At 39.3% G+C, this 19,854-nt stretch overlaps 1 protein-coding gene across 1 annotated transcript in view; it reads left to right on the forward strand.

Moving 5' to 3' along the window:
- Positions 1 to 6,856: 6,856 nt before the first annotated feature.
- Positions 6,857 to 19,854, forward strand: part of LOC117271795 (uncharacterized) — a 56,352-nt gene continuing 43,354 nt past the window's right edge. Inside the window, exon 1 of the mRNA XM_033650191.2 lies at positions 6,857 to 6,982. The gene's annotated coding sequence lies outside the window, so the exon portion shown is untranslated. The remainder of the gene's footprint in view (positions 6,983 to 19,854) is intronic.

Genomic DNA, 19,854 nt, shown 5'->3' on the forward strand with positions numbered 1-19,854 from the left:
GTTTGTCTCAAGTGTGTCTTAATGAGAGATCAAATAAAAAAGAATTTAATCTTATTTCACTTCCATTTAATGACACGTTTGATTTGCAAAACTATGAATCAATTACATTTAACATAAATATTTATATTTTCGCTTGAGTTGGATTAACTCAATTAAATTATATTGCTTAATGTAATTCTTTTCTTTCAGCTGTGCCTGATTTAAAAAAAAGGTTGTATTAACTCAAATTATATTGCACGAATATACTTAGTTTAAGTTGGGGCTACATATATTCACTGCATGGAAAATCTGCCCACAATTTAACTGAGTTCACTCAATGAGTTACTTTTTTGAGTGACTTATTTTAAATCCAGATTAAATGAGCATGAAAACCATTAAAGGTATGTACATTATTCACAAGGACAAAAAAGAGTGCCATCTGCTCATGCATGCAACATTCACCGCAAACACAAGACACCACAGGGATGCTAGTGATAGAATGTTAGTCTGGGTTTAGTGTCCAGTTTATGACATCACACTACAGGTTATAGCAAAATGGTACATCAAGGTTACTTCACAATTGAACAATACTGTGATTAGAGCCTGGCAGTGCTTTTGTAAATGAATGTAATAATCAAGATAAAAAGGTCGTCACCAGGCCCGGAGTGGCTAATTGGGAGGACCGGGACAATTCAGATGTAGCATCTTTAGCGCGCACAAACCCATTACCTTCAATGTAGAAGCGCGTCATGCACGCTCACAACACTGTAGTGGTGTGCATTCGGTGCGACACGCTTGTTTTTTCATCCAGTGCACAGCTCCACGGACCTGCTTCTCCCTCCGGTGTTGTGTCAGATCCCAGTTCCCCCTCGGGCTGTGTCTCTCCTACTGTTTCCCACGGAGCTCTGCCCTGTTTGAAAGGCGAAGGAAGCCCGTATGTGGAAAGACGTTGCCTCCGAGATGTAGAATGTGTCTTATAGAAGAGAAACACACATTTGAGGACCATGACTTGTATCATCAGAACAGACATGTCCTGTGATTTTCAGTCTACTTTCATATTTAATAGAGGGGGGACAATACCTGACAGTAATATTCTCAGCTGTCAGGATGTGCCTGCTGTAAAAGGTAAATATAATCATAGAAGGCTGAAAATCACAGGACATGTCTGTTCTGATTATACAAGTCAGCAGGGTAAAGCTCAAGCATGTGGGGGCCTCCTTTCATATTTAATAGAGGGGGGTGGCCGTATCTAAAAGTACCGCTGTCAAGATGCCCCCTGCCACAGGCCTTTGCCACCTTGGTCTTGAAAAAGTCAGGGAAAACCCTGAGAAATAGTGTTATCAGAGAGTGCAACATTTTTATTTTATTTTTTATTTTTTCAAATTTAATATTTAATATTTTTAATGTTTGGATATCTCTGAACACTTATTTGAACAGAATATAGATTCTGATATTGTTGAAAAGGATGTTGTGTTGTTAAGAATAATGTTGGAGATGTGCACTCATGTTGAAATAAATCTACATTGTGAAGCAACCCTCACTTGCACTGAATTGGAAATATTTTAGAAAATACACTGAATTACAAGGCTTTAGAGAACAGTGCGATATTGTAGACTTAACATGTAAGGTTAAGGGCCGGGCTGAGGCATGAAACTCCAGGGCTGAAAATGAGTCCCACTCCGGGCCTGGTTGTCACCTCCAGTGTGGAAAAAATAAGGGACACCTTCCTAGTTGCCCCATGCCCACGAGAAACAAATCAAGAGGGGGGCCAGGGGGTCTTCTCCCAGGAGATTTTGCATGTCAGATACCTGATTTTGTGCATTCTGGCTATTTTATGCACCAATTTGTGTGTGTGTGTTTTTTTAAATGTATCAGATGATACTGATAATGATAGTAATCAGCTGCGTCAGATACATTAAGGATGAAGACATCAGATTATAGGCATGGGCAAAATGTTTGGTCTATCAAAACTCAACTATTTGGTATATTTGAAAGAAGCAAGACACGGGAGGCTTTATGCAGGAATCCTGAGGTTAAACCTTATAAGACCTTTTTCAAGAAACTTTCCATAGCCTACATTGTAAGACCTCATTTCACTGCTACAGTGTAAACAAGGCTTGTGCATGTGTGCCCACTATGTAAAACTGTCACAGTGGGCACTTTTCATCCGCCATACATGCCATGTCCTCAGCCACTTCAGTAATTTTCTACTCACCCTGCCTCTCCACCACACCCGCCTGCCAGCCTATTGGCTGTCCACCCATTTTCCTCTCCTTCCAGTTCACCACGCCCACCAAGCCCACCTCATCAGCCTAACGGCTTTCACCTGGGGATCATTGTCTCCTGTCACTATAAAGACACCCGCTTCACAGACACTCCTTGCCAAGAAAAACATAAAAGCATTAGAATGACAGACAGACACACATCCCCATCTCTCTAGTTTAAAGGGATAGTGCACCCAAAAATGAAAATTCAGCCATTATCTACTCACCCTCATGCCAAGGGAGGCTCTGGTGAAGTTTTAGAGTCCTCACATCCCTTGCAGAGATCGGCGGGGGGAGCGGCTAGCACACCTAATGGCTGACAGCGCCCCAGACTAACGTCCAAGAACACAAAATTGAAGCCACAAAATATCTCCAACATGCTCATCCGTAGTGATCCAAGTGTCCTGAAGCCCCGACATAAAAAGTTGTTTTGAAAAACATCATATGAACTCTGTTTTTAGCCTCACTGTAGCCTGTAGCTCTGACTGCTTCTCTGTGCTCCGTGCTCACGTGTGCGCGCGCTTGCACGAGACCAGTGAAAGACCAAATAAGGAGTGTGGACTGGTAGCTGGAGAGGTGTCAGTTCACCTGCCCTTGAGCAAGGCACCGAACCCCCCCAACTGCTCACTCTGACATCCTTCCACTTATTGCATGTATACGTCTTGTTTATGCATGTGTGTGTTCGGACCTGTGTGTAATTGACAGCAAGAGTGAACAAAATGAAATTCCCCTCAGGGGGATCCATATATATATATCACACAAGACACACAAGGCAGAAAGAACACTATTTATCCAAGTGACCACACTTCAGGAACTGAACAATAGATCCCACCACACTTTCACAGCCAAATCCATCCACCACAGAAAAAACAATGCAACCTGTAAAACTACCCAAACCCTCCAAAGCTGACATACAAGCAACCACCACAACCAACCCAAATCCGTCCATACTGCCAAGACACCAGCTCTTCCCTCCACTGAGAAGATTGACAACCTCATAATTAAGAACATGTTTGACATGTTTGAACATGTTTCACTCAGCATGTTTAACCTCCTGTTCGCAGATATCAGCAAATACACCAAAGCCAACCCTCTCAACAGTACCACAATGCAGATGCAATCCATGCTGCCCACCATGGAACAAATTCTTCTTTTTTTTAGCTGTTCAATGTATTGAATAATTCACATCTTTACAATATTGTCTTTCTTACAGAGACATTTTTCTTCATAGAAGCATTATAAAAAAAAAAAAAAAGATTTATCAATACAAATTAATTCTGAGTATTTGAAATGGTTTCAGTTCTAATTTTCTGCAGTATTGATACAATGGTACCAGCAGCACTTGCCTGGTTCTCTTTCTCTTTCTCTTGTTAATGTTACAGTCATTCTGCTGTTCTGCAGTCTGCTACAAACCAAAGAAAAAAAAGTCATTGTTGTGGTATTATATTTATCTTCTACCTAAAGATATTTATTTAACTGTAAGCCCTCAATGTCAATCTTCTTTACCATGGTACTGAACATGTATAATGGTATCAATATAGTATATTCAATATATATCAGCTATTTGATATTATACTAATATCAAATACCAATGTATACCAATACCAGCATCATAACAACACTACTTCATAGTCACTGTTACACCTGGAATACAACATGTTCAAACACAGATGTTTTTTTTTTTTTAACAGGATCCTCAGGCAGTCATACCTAAAGGTACCTTACTGGCCATCCTGATAATTGGAGTCGCCTACCTGGGTGTGGAAGGGATCCCTCTTCCAGAAAGGACGGACTTGCAATAGATGTTGTGAGAGAGAGAGAGAGTGAGAGAGAGAGAGAGAGAGAGAGAGAGAGAGAGAGAGAGAGAGAGAGAGAGATGCAAAGCAACAACAGTAAGAACAATAACTGCAATAACAATTCTAGAAATAATAATAGTAGTTTATGATATTATAGATGTTATATGTATATGATACTATATGATAGTATCTGTACGTAACAATAATAATCATATGTGTATAATAATAGTAGAAGTATAATAAATGCTGAAGTAGTAGGCATCATCATCAATACGACCAGCAATCTGAGGGAACCTGCGAGACAGTGGAGCACAAAGACTCCGGGGGAGAAGCTGAGTTAGTGACATGCAGTAATAGGACATGAATGCTAGCAAATGAAGAGAGAGAGAGAGAGAGAGAGAGAGAGAGAGAGAGAAAGAAGAGAGAGAAGGAGAGAAGGGGCTCAGTGTATCATAAGAAGTCCCCTGGGAGACTAGGCCTATATCAGTCTAACTAGGGGCTGGTCCAAGGCAAGCCTGAGCCAATAAGCTTTATCAAAAAGGAAAGTCTTAAGTCTACTCTTAAATGTGGAGATGGTATTTGCCTCCCGGACTGACACAAGAAGTTGCTTTCATAGAAAAGGAGTCTGATAGCTAAAGGCTCTGGCTCATTTTCTACTCTCTGGGACTTTAGGAATCAAAAGTAACCCCGCATTCTCAGAGTGCAGTGATCTGTTGTGATTATAGAATACTATGAGGCAGGGGCGTAGGTTTGATTTCAGCTTTGGTAGGGACCATGCGAGCACCCACAGGGCGTGAGCTGAAAAAAATTCAGCAATAATTTGTGTGCATACTGTTTTGAGCTACAAATCAAATGATCTTGATGACTGTTTCTTTAATCAGCTTCCTGAACTGATGCATTTGGCCTACAGATGATATAGTCAGACTCATATATGAGTCAGACTCTAATCTCATGCATCTGATGCATCTCCAGACTCCTGCCTCTCCTGATCTTTCCGTTCTGCTGCTTTGGCAAAAAAAATTTCGAATATCCATTTTTTTAACTTATTTTTTGGTGGCATTTTGCCCTCCACTCACCAGCTATCATAAAAGGGAAATGATTGACAATATCAAACTACTTGCAGACAGAAGCACTTTGTTCCGTGTAGCCTACAGCCTATTCTGTGTAGCCTATGTAATCAATCAATCAATCAATCAGTTTTATTTATAAAGCCCAATATCACAAATCACAATTTGCCCCACAGGGCTTTACAGCATACAACACCCCTCTGTCCTCAGGACCCTCGCAGCTGATAGGAAAACCTCCCCCAAAAAACCCTTTAACGGGGAAAAAAACGGTAGAAACCTCAAGAAGAGCAACTGAGGAGGGATCCCTCTTCCAGGACAGACAGACGTGCAATAGATGTCGTACAGAACAGATCAACATAATAAATTAATCCAATAATAATAATATGAACATAATTACGTTGGACTAGTTATTCTGCAGTCACAGACATCAATTGAATTGCATAAACACACCAGATGTCACTGATACAACTCTGTACAGAAAAATAATAGTTGTTCAACATTTTATTCCCTATTTTCAATAACTCCAATCTGCCCAATCAAAATCCTCGCTGTTGCCGATCGATTGTGCTTTGACTCCGAGCTGCGGAGCTCTCATCTCAAGACACTGACAGGCACGCTGGTCGAGGAAGGGAGGGAGGGAGGGAGGGAGGAAGGAAAAGTAGGCTGTTGATTGGATAGCTTGCTGAACGCAGCTGTCAACCAGGCCAGATAAGGTTTCGCAAGTTGTGAATGGTAATTCTAAAATGGCGATTTTGCGAAGTAGGCTACAGTTTTCACTCAGCATTATTTTTGGTACGGACAATTCGTGTTTCCGTGGCTTTGGTATGGACATGTCCATTGCGTCCATACCTAAAACTACGCCTATGCTTTGAGGGATTATAAGGGGTTAATAGCCTAGCAGCTTAATTTCGAGCCAGGGTCCCCTAGCAGGTTAATGCAGCCATGGTTCCTTCAGGAACCTTTAGTATTCTACTTGACATTGAAGCCTCTAAGGGTCAATAGCAGGCCTTTAGACAAAACAGGGTTCACCAATTTTTTTTAAAGAGACATTGCTCTTTTCTTTAACAACCCAACCTGCAACCTGTTTGTGTGTGTCTTGGATATATTAAAGCACGGGACTAGTAATTTCATGTGGTTTACTGAGGCTTATGTTGTCCAGTGTTGTCTCATATGTAACTGTTCTGAATAAAAAAACTACCTTGCTGTGACATCACATTATACATCAATGTCTTACATAACGTCATTAAGCCATGTTAATCAGGATAACATCACAAATTGCAGCTTTTCCACGCCTTATACAGAACACAAGGACTGTTACACTGCAAAGACATCACACACAAAATCACAATGATGCAATAACCATCGCAGTCAGACAGTGAGTATAAAGGAGATTATCATGTGGAGTTTCTGTGTAAAAGGAAAAAAAAAAAATCCTCTGAATGGTTGGATAAGATGGTCGCAGATGACAGATGTGCTTCACTTGTGTGTGTGTATCTGTGTTTGAGAGAGCGGATACTGTGTATGTCTGCATCCGTCCCTATAATAAGTGTGTCAGTGTGAGTGTGTGAGGCTGAACATGTGTGTGATGCAAATGTCGCTAAGGCTGCTGTTTTCTGATTGGCTGCTGCCCACACACACTCAATATGCACCCCGCTGGCACTGAGATGTGTGTGTGAGAGAAAGAGAGAGAGAGAGAGAGAGAGGGAGAGAAAGGGAGAGAGAGGGAGAGAGTCAGGGGGTTTATAAAAGGAAAAGACAGGAATAATATAACGGAGAAGAGAACAACTGTAGTATAGGAATAGAAACAGAACAATTTGTGGCTGTCACACCAGTGTAAGCAGTTGACATCACAACACTATAACAGCTGGAACAACAGGTAAGACACAGCTCTCCAGTTTTCTGTGCTTTTGATTGGCTTCAAAGTTTTTTTGAGGCCTATGAAACACACTGACAAGACTAGGAATTAACAACTGCTGTAGGTGATTATTGTTTTCTGTCTGCTATACATATTTGAGAAGAGATCCATTCAAGGTGGTCTGCTGTGAAGCTCAGCATTAGAGTGATGATACCTGTTGGGAAAAAATGACATCCAATTTGATGTATGCTTTATGATGACGACGATATTCTCCAGGTGTATGGTCTATTCATTTAAAGGGGGTCTGAGAGTGAGCAATTTCTATTTAAATTTTATATTATATTGTGCTGATCCCTGTCATGAAATGACCTAATTTAACATCAGTTGTCAGGTTTGGTTGTCAGTCCCTTTGAATCAAGAACAAGCTTCTTTCTAGTGATTCTTTGTTGCACGGATGTTCAGCAATCCCCAATCCCTAATTAAAGAATGTAGATGTCTGTACTGACAACAGCCTCAGTACACTGGACATAGTGAGTACATTATGCACAGTCTTCCTTGAGAATCTCTGAAGACACAGACGACTGTTATTACTAGTCATTGGTCTCTAGTGGTTGGCATTCTGGAAAATGTAGGACATTAATAACTCAGGTAGAAGAGGGCAAAGAGAAAAACTGAGAGATTGAAGATTAGTAAAAGGAGATTAACATGTTGGAAGACAAAAAGTTTAGTCATTGATGTAGAAAATCTTATACTCTTAATCAGTTTTCATTTTGATGAATAATATCCAAATATTCAAGTTAGTATAATTTCTCTTGTTCTATGACCCCATCATGTGGCACACTAAAGGAAAAGCAAAAAAATCTTTCTTTAGTCACCGTTCATCGTTCTGTTGGGATCCTGCTAACAAGGCCAAATTGATGTAGAAATGATGATCTTGCACTCTTCATCAATCTTCATTTTGATGAATGATATAATGAACTCAGTGAGCCGCAGTTGATCTTATGTGATTATATATCCATTACAACACAAATCAGATCTTTTAGCACAACACATGCATGGACAGAGACATACCAAAAACTTAAACAGAGCAATGATTCAGCCTTAAACAGTACATTTCACAAGTCATACAGCTGTGTCTTACACTGAAGCCTAAACATCTTAACCATCAGACACCCTGGAGTCGGTGAAGGACTCTCAGGTCTTCAAACATATCTAAACCAGTACCATGAATGAGTTCATACATCTTCATACAGTTACTATTCATGATAGCATTCACAGATTTTCAGATGTAATAATTGTCCACGACAGTCATATTTATCCAATTGATTGATTACTGTTGCCATATTTATTCATGTTTTCCCAATGTTATGTACAGCTTCAACTTCACAAGAAATTATATAAAGTTTTATGAGCAATGAAGAAAGAATTTGATTTGGTGTGATTATGATACCAATTACAGAATCAGAAAAAACTATAAAACTGATTGCCTTTTATCTCCTAATGCAAGAGGTATTTTTATGCAATAATTTGCCCCATGGCTTGATTGATCGGTGAGTGTGGAATACAGGAAACATTGTGTAGTGTGTGTGTGTGTGTGTGCGTGTGTATGTGCTGTGTGTGTCTATATGAGACCAAGCTGGCAGCACAGTGTCATCTATCTGTGACCTTGCGTTTCATCTACTAGTCAAGAGAAAAGCGTGTAATGATTCACACTGCTAGAAAAATCCACTACATGCAATGCAATCACAATGGAGCCATTTTGACATGACTGCTTGATTAAAAAGGGAATGTGATTCAGTCAGTGACCTCTGATATGACATGATGGGTGACAGATGAAAGTTAAAACCATAGATTCTTCAACAGTGTGGAACTCTACAGGAGAGATAAACAGCCTTCTTTCTGTTTTGGTGATGGTGGTGGAGAGGACGCTTCAATAGGCGCACATAGGTAAAGGGTTGGGTCATAGCATATTATTCATATCCCTCCCATTACATAATTATATCTCTTTACTTATTTAATCAAGGTCTTTCCTTTCATTTATAACCTTTCTGTATTTATCTCAGGCTTGAACACTTAAAGATGCTCAATATAATTTAAAGACCCGTGTGTCAAACACTAGTGATGCTGCACAGTGACAATGATTCACAGTTGTTATATAAATGGCTGCTGAGTACAGAATAAGAGTTTTTTTTTACATGTTGGGCTGCAGCTAGCATTTGTGCATCACATGTTCCTGAAACCCAAGGCGATGTCTTCAAATGATTTGCTTTGCAAAACCATAGTCCAATACCAAAAGACATTTCATTTTGAATCATACAAAACAGAATGAGGAAACTACAGAATGTTTGGCAATTTTGCTTGATTGAACAATAAATCGATTATCTAAATGATATATTTGTCAACTAATTGGCTAATCGGATGATCAACTAATTATTGTGGCTCCACTTACATTGAATTCGAAATCTTGCATTTGCAACTTCACAACAAAACTATCATTTAACCAATATTGACTGAACATTCATGATTTCATAAGTAAACCTACTATTTATCAGAAGTACAAACTTATTTTATTACATTGATTTGACATCATCTCTCCCTAATACTTGATGGAAGTAATATTTTGACTCATGGACCAAAACCTGTGCAAACACATTTTCAGTGACAAATAAGCCCAACCTTCAACTCGTTCAGAACAAGGTAAACCGCACAACTCACACCCAAAAAAATGCACCACTTTATGATTCAAGTCACTGCTCACTCTGACCCTTTAACAACTTAAGGCCCTGACACACCGAGCCAACAGCTGGTTGTCAGTCAAAGTTGGGCCATTGGGGAGCATCTGTCTCCCTTGTCTTTGCAGTGTGTCCCACCCCACTGGCCCTTGTTAGACCCAATTGGCTTTTTTGTGAGGAAAGTAAACAAACATCTTAAGTCAAGAGGGAGTGAGAACAAAACAACTTTGTTACATAAGGTAAGACTGTTTTTTTTTTTAGCCATTGAGCTCTTTAGCAGAAACATTTCCTGATGGTTTGTGTTTTTGTTCACTGGTCCATGGTAAATGTGCTCTGTTCTTTCAACACTGGATTGTGGTGTTGATGTGCTAACTGTCTGACTAGTTTCAAGACGGTCTTCTGGTTTCCCTTATTGAATGATGAATACAGACTACTGGCGTCTGCTGTTGTGGAGAATTATTTCCTCTCACGCAGGCGCAGAATATACATGCTGGTTGGTCAAAGGCTGTAGTCTTTGTGGTGTGTTTATGTGCAACTTCTTCACTGAGGCATGGTGATATGAGGTGACGCAACAGAGGGTTTTTGTTGCCACTAGTCCTCTGTAGTTGGTTTGGTGTGTCTGGGACTTTAGACGTTACTATCACCGTGTGTGTGTGTGTGTGTGTGTGTGTGTGTGTGTGTGTGTGTGTGTGTGTATGTGTGTATATGTGTGTGAGAGTGTGTGTCATCACAGCATCCCAACCGTGCAAGATGAGGTCTTGAAACTTTAAGGATACATAGCAATGAAAGCCGGGTTCAAAGATGCTGGTGGTGGGGGATAGGAAGAAGCCCTCCCCTTTACAACCCTAGCTCACATTCATTTTAAGCTTAGACTGTAAAATTCATAAATGTAGCTACTGTGATGTCACCCATTGGTTTGTGGACTTCTATACTGAAGCACTGCATTTGGCATTTCGGCTGTCGGTTTTTTTTGGAGCCAGTGACCACATTTGGACGAAAGGCTGGTGCTGTGGGGGAGCGAGGGGTGGATCTGACTGAGAAGCTGTGGACACTATTTGCAGACAGCCTGTCAGCCAAAGCAGCTCGCCCTTAATTATGCATAACTTTAAGCTTTATCAAAATGTAAACAGGTGAGTTATATACAAATTCGACCCCCCTACAGTTGTCACGAATGTTGAAATTAGCTACAGAGACCAAAACTTTTTTTTGGTACGTGGCTGCAAACATGTTTATTTCTGATGTAAAGTTGGATGTTTTAACATGGGGGTCTTAGGGGCTTGACTTTGCTTTGGAGTTAGCATCAAGTGGACATTAGAGGAACTGTAGTTTTTGGCACATCTGCATTAATTTCAAAAGAATTCAGTAAAACATTGGTAAAGACATGATGGAAATACTTGCAGTGATCCTAAAACAGCCTTGTCTTCACTTGTTTTTACAACATAAACAAAAAAAAAACAACTTAAGTCTAATCTTTTGTAATCTATACTGCATTTAGAAATATAGTCAGTACACTACAAGCTTTCCATTCACCATAAAGGCTTAAGAGCAGATTGTCACCAGATTAAAGATCAAGTCATTACATCAACAGTCTAGTTTGGTGGCAGTTCAATGATGATTTTCTATCTGAAGGTCAAATCTGGGTTTTGCTTCCCCTAGTCATGGCAGAACCACATGATTCTCCCTCTCTCCCTGTTCATCTGCCTGTCAGTCCATCTGTCTCTCTCTAATCTGTAGTCCTTATCCAGGGTGGCTGGCACTTACTCCTTTGTTCAGTGTGTGTGTGTTAGTGTCAGTGTGTGTGTGTGTGTGTGTGTGTGTGTGTGTGTGTTTGGTCTGGTCAGTCAGATGTGATCTGGTGTGTAGACACTGAAACCTTACCCCAGCTCACCTAGCTCACAAACTCTCTCTCACGCTCACATACACACACAGATGACATAACAGTCTATCAGTCGATGGTAAAGGTCATGAAACAAACTCCAGCAGGGTCATTTTATTTCATCCATCACTTCTCTTGCAACTGTGACAGCAGCAAGGGTGTTTTTATATATTTCCCTAAATAGCAATGGATGGAAAAATGTATTATTGATGTAAGGAATGAATTGGGCTGAGTATCATAAGCTGTGTCACAGCTACTACTGCAGTTCCAACTGCTGTGTTGAAACTACAACAACTAAATTTCTGATGTTCTTAGAACCCCAGTATGCACCTGTCCCTTTTAGCTCATGCAACATCTTCATCTTGTCTCCGCCTTGTGCCAACCAAGACCCCAGTGTTGGGAACATAGATTAGATGTCACACGGAGGCACCAGTTATGTAGGGAACATAAATTAGGCGTCACATGGAGGCACCAATTATGTAGGGATCAACATTTCTAGGCATCACACGGAGGCACCAGTTATGTTGGGAACAACAATATTAGGCCTCACCAAGGGGACACCATTAATGTTGTAAAGTGGCTATTGGAAATAATTAATTATTATTATTATTATATTATATTATTATATTATTAATAATAATAATATATGTTAAATAATCATGTTAAATAATGTGACTTAATTAACATTAAATCATCTCGTGGGGCACCATTCCCGGAAAGGGAAAATGATAGCCAGTTAAAGATATCAGTCTCATAAAATACGCTAAACTATTAATTTGGAATTCTGATTAATAATTTAATAATAACCATAACCAAACTTAACAGTAAAGCCTGAAAGATTTTGGAGTTCTTGATGCAGCAGAGGTTGACTATTCATTCACTCTTGTGTAACATTAAACAGACAGCAGGTATGATTCCAAAGAATTACATTTATTCATAAAGTAAAACCAAACACACAAATTCTAACTAACAAACTATATACAACCTTGGTGTGTATGTGTGTGTGTGTGTGTGTGTGTGTGTGAGAGTGAGAGAGAGAGGGAGAGAGAGAGAGAGAGAGAGAGAGAGAGAACTACAAGATGGCGGAATCAAAGCTGGCTTTAGATCGGGGGAGGTATTTGTCTGACCGTGTGGTCAGGAGAAAGACAAAGGAAAAGGAGTGGGAACTTTGAGATGCCTCTTTGGGTGTAGCTCTGTTGAAAGCCTATTTGTTAATGAGTCTATAGTACCATTCGGACGGGATTAGTTTTACATGGGCACGTGGGGTAATGTCACTTTACCACAGGACGTCGGTAATATTAATGGCCAATTCGCACGGGATAAGAAGTATCAGTAAAACTACCACAGGTGGGAGGGGTAAATCCATTCATGCACCGCAGTCCCCTCCTGTCGTCATGTGCGTATGACGTTGCTTCCTGTGCGTACCACACTCAAACACACTTGAATCGTGTTCGTCGTAGGCCCACAGTACCTGAGGTTTCACACGGACTTGTCCGACTGTGAAGTGCAAAACTGAGTGCTTCTTCAAGAGCCTCCATGCTTGAAAATCCGCGAAAAACCACTTGTAAACAGGATATGACGAAATATCTACACACAAGTCACACATATTTACTGCTGGTCTATTCGCACAGGATTAGTATTACCTGAGGTAATTTTCCGGGACCCTTTTACAGAAGGTAAAAGTCGCGGTAATCTTTACTGACATAGTGCGGTAATGATTACTGACACGGCACATTCGGATGGGACTAAAATCTCTGGTAATTATTACTTTACCTCACGTACCTATGTAAAACTAATCCCGTCCGAATAGGGCTTATGTCAATGTGATTTGTGTTGCAAACAGTCTGGATTAGTGCAGAGATTGTCTAGTTGTGTGCAAGAATCTGTCTGTGAACAGCATTAGCAAACTAAACACTTAGCTTTGGCGAAGCCAACTAACCAATGACCTAACTGCAAACAATCACAACAATAACTCAATGACAGCATTAAATACCATACAACAAGTTAAACAGTCTTGCTTAGCCTGTAAAGCTGTGATAAAGCTATACCCAGTTGTTAGGTTACCGATCCTTGAATGGATGGAAGAAAGAGTCGCTTTGGTGGTGTGCTGATTTGTTAGCTGGCAGAGGAAGGCGGGAAAGAGCTGTGGTTCCAGATGCAATCTTTGTTGTGTCCTTTGTTCCAAAGGTGAAACTCCGAGGAAGCTGGTCACTCAGGGTCTTTGCAGAGTTAGACACTGTGTGCTAACTCAACTTGGTTCTCCTTGTTGCTGGAAAGTTAGTTGCAAACCTTGTGCTTGCAAATCTAACTTCTCTGGTTCAGGTTTGCCTCTGTCTTGAGCGTGGGCAAATCGTGGTCCAGGAAAAAGAGAGTCTGTGAGCAACTGCCCTCCCATTGATGGTTCAGGGCAAGGAGCAAGGGTCTGAGCATCTGGGCTGTTCCAGGCCCAGCAGAAAAGAGGAAGGCTCTGAAAGAATGCAGGACTTATCTTAGAGTTTCTTACAGTGAGCTCGCGGAGGGGCATGTCACTGTAACAGAACTGTCCAAACAAGTTTGACGACTGAGTCTCACTGGGAGGTGAAAGGTGACCCCCTGTGGAGATGAGTGTCAAACAACTGTCTTTGTTTGAAGAACAAAGAGCATGCAGAGAAGAAAAGCCCTCACATGTCCAGTTTAGATTTTAACAAATGACAAATCATCCGTTGTCCAGTGAATCCCAACACCAGGAACGATTCATGTATAGCTGTGGACACATTCCATTCGTAGCATACACAACACACCCCTACAAACTGTATCCACCACTAGTACAATAATAATCTTTATTTATTTATAAAGTGCTTTTCAAAACAGAGTTACAAAGTGCTTTATATGTTGATAATTAGAACAGACAAGACATGAAATCAACAAAGAACTGATAAAACACTTTAGTGTATAAAAACTGAGGGAATAAAAGACAGTGTAAATGAACTTAAAACTCAAGAAAAATCAGAAAGTACAAGACAAACTGACAAACTTGCTTCTCTGAACCCTGCTACAACACAAATGTGTAGTGAACAAATATGAGGCCAAACGTAGCAATAATCCACTTCATAATTCATTATGCATTAAGACATTATTCACCTTTTAAGTAACAAGATATCGCCCTTACCATTATTTTAACCTTACCTGTTAACCTAGCACTTCATAGCTAGCTAAATGCTAACTTAGCGCTTTCTTCAGGGTTTCCATGTCCGGACCAGGGGGCAAAAGGGGCTGATTGTGGACTGACATGTAGGTATAGTGGGCGGGTCACATAACTGCTCCAGCTGCACCTATACCTACTCACCAGACCAACATAGCCAGGTTAACATAGTGGCCAAACCTGGAATTACAACTTCCTAGTCTGTGACATGTTGCCATGTGGCCCAACAATACTTTTCCCCACAGCTTACATTGTGAAAGAGATGTCTGTAAATCAGCAGATACATTTTTTTTTAACTTTTTTTTTTTAATACTTTATTGTTGTGCCTTTCAAGTCACCACATTGCTCTTGTACAATTGCACTATCCTCTTTTTATACCTATACATGAAAACATAAAACGGAACATATAACCACAGAAACCTTAAAAAAAAGTGTGTTCATGTATGTATGTATTATATGTATGTATGTATGTATGTATGCATTTTTTTGTGCACAGAATGTCTGTTTTACACTTTGTGGCTATTGAAGGACGTAGATATTTTGTTTACTATATGTTTAGGGTATATTTTCTCCCAGTTCACTGAACAATTTCTAGCTGTTAGTGTGATTTTTTCCATTTCCAGTACTTGTTCTGTAGTGTCAAACAATGAATGCAATTCTGGAGTTCTAGGTTGTTTCTATGGTCAATTGCTTCATGGCAGTCAAAGACGGTATTTTAAATAACTTTCGGTCCCTCGCTTTTATCTGGTGTGCTATGTTAATACCTAAAAATGCCTTTTCTGGTGTCAGTGGTACGTTAATATCAAAAATATATTGAGTAGCTCTCTCTACGTCTTCCCAAAAGAATTTAATTTCAGGACATGTGAAGAGTATGTGATTGTGAGAATGATTTGCTTTTTCCTCACCACATCTTCTCCAACAGCTAGTTGCTTGTACAGGTGTGATTTTCCCACATCTATCAGGTGTCCCACATCTATCAGGTGTAATGAAGTATCTCTGACTTATTTTCCAGCCATATTCTTTCCAGTGTTTCGATTGTATTATTTCAAAATTTTCTTTTAAGAAAACTCTCCAGGCTTCGTTGGAAATATTTACGCACAGTTCTTTCTCCCATTTATCCTTTGTTTTACTCTCCACATTTGTTAGCTTTTGCAATGTTCTGTAAGCACTTGAAACAGTTTTTTTTACCTCTACTTCTGCTCTCTACTAAAAAAAATATTAAATCATTTTCCATCTCCTCTTCTGAGTTTTGTTTAATGTAACTCCTTACTTGCAGATACTTTAAAAAACTGTTTTTTTCACAGAGATTCATATGTCTCTATGGTGTATTTATTTAAAAGTTGTGCATATAAAATTAGTCCTTTGCTGGCCCATCCTTCTACAATCTTATCTGTCCTATGTGTTATAAAATTTGGATCATATGCCATTTCTCTGAGATGTATACTCTCACTCTATATTTTGAATTTTTTACACAATCGTTTTAATGGTATTACCAATACAAAATACTTGTAGGAATTGTTTTTGTCTCTCTCTAAGCAACGTTCTGATTAGTCCTTTTGTCAACTCTTTATCTATATTAATCCATTTTGTCTCTGTATCACACCTCATCCATTTCATTATTGTTTAAACTTGTGTAGCATAATAGTAATTTTGTAAATTTGGGGCACTCAACCCTCCTTTGTCTTTCTGTTGTATAAGTAGTTTATATTTAACTCTGTGTCTTTTACCATTCCAAATGAAATTTGCAATCATTTTATTCCATGTACAGTAAGAAAGCTATCTGGTAGAATAACTGGCAATGCTTGAAATAAGAGGAAGAGTTGAGAGAGTACCATCATTTTAATTCTTCCCAGTCTACTATATATCCTGTCTGGTATTAGTTTCCATCTATTTTAATCCTGTTTTATTTTTCTTTCCAGAGCACCATAATTGTTTTTGTACATTTCGTCCAAGTTATCACTAATGTAAATACCTAAGTACTTTATGCTCTCTGTGTCCCATTTTAACTTGTAACTTTTTCTCAAACTTGAATTTATTTGTATTCCAATAGTCAGAGACTCACATTTGTTCTCATTTATTCTATATCCTGAAAATGTGCTATATCCTTTAATCATCTCCATTAAATGTTGTATTGATATTTCAGGCAAAGTTAAATAAATGATTACATCGTCGGCATATAATGCTAGTTTATGTATTTCTTTCCCTATCTTTATCCCTTTGATATCTGTATTTTGTCTAATAGCTATCGCTATCCCTTTAATATAAATAGCAAACAGGATTGGGGAGAGAGGGTGTCCTTTCCTGGTGCCCCTTTGAACGTGAAATTTCCTTGACAAAGTACCATTTGTTTTTACTACGGAGACAGGTTTACTGTAGAGTGCTTGTATCCATTGACATAATTCTTCATCTACACCAAAAGTCCTTATTGTCTCAAACATAAAAGGCCAGCTAACTAAGTCAAAAGCCTTTTCATCATCCAGTGTCATCAAAAGGACGCCTTACATCTCTTTCCTTGTGTAGTCAATTATATTTAACGTTTGCCTAATATTATCGGCCAAAACCCTTCCTGGAAGGAATCCACACTGATCAGTTGTTATTATATCAGCAATGATACTCTTTAACCTGTCAGCTAGAACTGCTGATATTATTTTATGATCTGTGTTAAGTAATGATATGGGTCTATAAGATGCACACTTCGAGGTATCTTTCCCTTCCTTATGTATAAGTGTTATCATAGATGATGTCCATGTTTCTGCCCATTTTGCTGTATCTAACGCATAAGTGTATGCTCTAAGTAGTAGTGGTAGCAGTAACTTGATCTTTAAAAATCCATTGTCACCTGGAAATTTTCCTGTTTTCAAATCCTATATTTGTTTACTTACCTCCTCTACTGTAACTGGTTTTGTCAACTTCACATTGTTTTCTTGTGTTACTTTTGGTAATTTAACTTTTCTTAAATATTCCTGAATATATCCAATATCTTTATTTACCTCTGACCTATATAATTTCTCATAGTAATTAGCAAACTCTTCTGCAATCTGGTTTTTATTAGTTATCATTTCAGCTTGGTCTGTTTTTAATTTGGTTAATGTGTGCTTTCTTTGTTTGTTTTTTGAGCTTGTAGGCAAGTATTTTTAAGGATTTTGGCCCTCCATCGTAGCTTTCTTGCTGTGTGAACCTTATTAGCTTCTCAATCTCAGATATCCGGACATGTTCCAATTTTATCCGTTTTTCCTTTAACTCTCGCTTGTCTTTGTCACATTTTGTTTTACTATGTCTAATCTCTATTTCTTTTATTTCTTCAGCTAGCTGTTTCTCTTGCGTTCGTCTTGCTTTTGCCCTAGCTGAGGAATAAGAAATAATATGTCCTCTCATTACAGCTTTTGCTCCCTCCCATAGCGCAGCCGAGTGGTGGAGGGTTTCAAGTTCGGTGACAGGAGGATCTCATCTCTGCATTTTGCGGATGACGTGGTCCTCCTAGCCCCATCGAACAGTGAACTCCGGCTCTTGCTGGGATGGTTCGCAGCCGAGTGTGAAGCGGCTGGGATGAGAATCAGCACCTCCAAGTCTGAGGCCATGGTCCTCAGCCGGAAAAAGGTGGATTGCCCTCTCCAGGTCGGGGGGAGGTCCTGCCTCAGGTGGAGGAGTTTAAGTATCTTGGGATCTTGTTCACGAGTGAAGGTAGGATGGAGCGGGAGATTAACAGGCGGATTGGGGCGGTGTCAGCAGTGATGCAGGCGCTTAACTGGTCCGTTGTGGTGAAGAGGGAGCTTAGCCAGAAAGCGAAGCTCTTGATTTACCGGTCAATCTACGCTCCAACCCTTACCTATGGTCATCAGCTCTCGGTAATGACCGAAAGAACGAGATTGCGAGTACAAGCGGCCAAAATGAGTTTCCTCCGCAGGGTGGCTGGGCTCAGCCTTAGAGATAGGGTGAGGAGCTCGGACATCCGGGAGGGACTCGGAGCAGAGTAGAGCTGCTGCTCCTCCACATCAAGAGGAGGATCATTTATTTATTTGAATCATTTATTATCATTTATATCATTTATTTCCACATAGTCATTTCATTCTTTTCTAATTTTTTCTATAAATTCTACATCCTGGTAAAGTGAATTATTTAATTTCCAAAGGGATTTACCCTTATTAGCGTGCACTTTTAGTGTCAACAAGATTGCTGCATGATCTGACACATTTATTGAGCTTATTTGACATGTTTTAACCAAGGTTACATTATCTTTATACATTAAGAAATAATCAAGTCTATTGTAGACTGAGTGTCTTCCAGAGTAACAAGTGCAATCTTTTTTATCCAGATTTAGCTCTCTCCATATGTCTACAAGACCCATTTCTTAGCATGCTTTCCTCAATAGGCTGGCATTTTTCTCTGCTTGGTGTACCTTGGTACTTTTATTAGCGAAAAACCATAAAAGGAAACAAAGCATTATAACAAAAACAAGGACATACATAAGGGGGCTGGGTTCCATCTGTACCACCCCCAAATAAGATGGTATCCAATGGTGACTTGTTGTAAATATCTTTGGGATCAGGGTGTCAGCCAACAGTGTAAGCATGTACATACCCTTTTGTGCCAGCTTGTGCCTCCCTCCCTTCCTCCAAATTTTTCTGACAAACGGCATTCTTTTTTTTTTTCCTTGCTTCCTCCTTTTTTATTAACTAAGTAAATAAAATTTTGAAATACAAAAATCATAAGGGGAGGAATTCTCACAAAATTAAACATTCTCTTAAACATAAAGCGAATTACCAACTCTGTGTTACACGTTCCTATAATTATTTTCTACAAATTTAACATTTTCCTTTCTCCCCTTTGTAATAAAGTTAAATAATTAAATAGAAAATTAAATTACAGCTACATTTATTATACCATACAAGCAAACCAATTAGCAAAATGGTTTAGCAGCAGTGTTTGTTTTTTTTTATTTGAGAAAATAAAATAAAACAAAACAAAACAAAACATTGTGAAGTCATGGTCGAAGAAGATCTTTGTGTCTTGGAATTTCACCTCTTTCTTGCTCCATGCTGCTTGCAGGATCTTTCTTTTCGTGTCAAAGTTATAAAAAGCAGGAATAATGGGTCGTGCTGAGTTT

Source organism: Epinephelus lanceolatus, chromosome 12 (assembly GCF_041903045.1).
Source record: "Epinephelus lanceolatus isolate andai-2023 chromosome 12, ASM4190304v1, whole genome shotgun sequence".
Lineage (NCBI taxonomy): Eukaryota > Metazoa > Chordata > Actinopteri > Perciformes > Serranidae > Epinephelus > Epinephelus lanceolatus.